At 41.4% G+C, this 1,895-nt stretch overlaps 1 pseudogene; it reads right to left on the bottom strand.

Annotated features, from left to right (window-relative positions):
• Positions 1 to 279: 279 nt before the first annotated feature.
• On the bottom strand, positions 280 to 1,465 carry LOC112631059 (annotated as a pseudogene).
• Between the last annotated feature and the right edge of the window lie 430 nt (positions 1,466 to 1,895).

Here is a 1,895-nt window from a genome sequence, read left to right on the forward strand (position 1 = left end):
GATTTTCTTTATAAAATGCAACCAAATCTAGCAATCCTACTGCCTCCTCAGGAGAAAGACTGGTACGGTTTGTGTACACGAATTTCAGGAAGGCCCAGTAAACAGAGTATGAAAATTCACTCATTTCTACAATATTATCCTCATCACCTTCCAAAAATGAATGAACATGCTCACATGCATCAAATTTTGAGAAGAACTTTATGTGCATAAATGTACTTTCCATCGACCACAAATTTCAAGACTGCAGTGTCCAGGTTGTCAAATTCCCTCTTCAGTGACTCAGCCACTGTGAGGGTGGTCATCAGGTTCCACAGAGAGGAGGCGCCACATGATGGCAGGAGCAGCAAAGCAGACAAATGTGTCATCAGTGCAGACGTGCAGAGGTGGGTGAGGTGAGGAAGGATCACAAACTGGCCCTAGCCCCACATGTACACATGCCCACCCTGGGTCTTGGCTGCACATGTGTGGGAAGAGTGACAGACTGCAATCTCTGTAATTCTGTCCTTTTCCACAAGGACAAAGGTAGAATAGGAATGGTGGCTTTTATTGCCAGTGCCGAACTGCCCATAATTGGCACCCCAAGCATATGCTTGGCCTTCATCTGTTAATATTAATGTGTGTCTGTAATCACAGGTAGCCTTCCAAGTGTCTACCGCCACCATGGAGCACACCTGTCCACAAGCTGTGTTCACAGCCTCTTTATTCCGTAAGCAGCCAGTGACTCTCTGAGCAATTGGCTGATTAACTGTCGATCCATATTTTACATGTCTAGAGTTATTATAACCCCAGGCAAATACCTCTCCATCAGATATTAGCACCAAAGAATGGTGAGACCCATAAGCAACCTCAATGTCTTGTTTGACAAATTAGTAGAGAAACCATGATTAGTTGTCCCAGAGCCCAGCTGACTGTACACATTATGGTCCCCAAGTAAAGACTTATTTTGTTGCAAGGACAATGTATATACCACTCCCACACCTGAGGCTGGCTATCTTTATGCCACTTAAAGAATCCAGTCTCCAACGTTTGATGGTGCTCTGGATGTTACCTAACCTCAAACAGCCACAGCAGTTTGTGCCAGGATATTACTATTGTATATAAAACTTCAAGACCAGCACTGACAAAGACACAAGCCTGAGGAATTAACTGCAGTTCTTCCTCAGAAAAAAAAGGTAAGAAAACTGGCCACTTTCCCACATCTAACTTATTCAAAGATGACAGAGTGGCCTGTATTGGCTTTCAGGGATTTCCTACCATTGTAACATTTTGTATGTAATAAAGTAACTTTATTGCTGATCCTGTGAATCCATTCATTTATTTTATAAAACCTTCCCACTTTCTTCCTAGAGAAGATGAAGTTCTTCCATATGGACTCAGTCTTGGGCAGTTCCTTGGTCAACTTTTCTCTGGGACTAGAAAGTTTCAAATCATTATGAAGAGCAGACTTCTCAATTCTCAGCTCCATTGAAGAATATATGATCTGCTAAGCTGATGGTTACAGATTTCTGGAGCCCGTATTTAGTAATCTTTAATCCTGTCCCTTTTAGTTCCTTGTAAAGTTGTCTTCTAGAGTAAAGTTAATGTGACTCAGGATAGCTTGAGCCATATCTACTCTGCCTCCTAGATCACTGTTACTGCCTGGATGATTTTAACTTTAATATGATTGAGTCTAGTTATATACTGCTCTGTTCAGTAGCCACTAGCCACATGTGGCTATATTAATTTAAACTCTCATTAATTCAAATCAAATCAAATAAATTTAGTGCTCAGTCTTAGTCACATTTTATGTGCTTGATACCACGTGTAACTAGTGGTTACTGCACACGTATAAAATATTTCCATCAGCGCTGTCCGTTGGACAGCTCTGGATAAAACCCTAGGAAGAAGATTAGTGA

This window comes from Theropithecus gelada, chromosome 9 (genome assembly GCF_003255815.1).
Source record: "Theropithecus gelada isolate Dixy chromosome 9, Tgel_1.0, whole genome shotgun sequence".
NCBI lineage: Eukaryota > Metazoa > Chordata > Mammalia > Primates > Cercopithecidae > Theropithecus > Theropithecus gelada.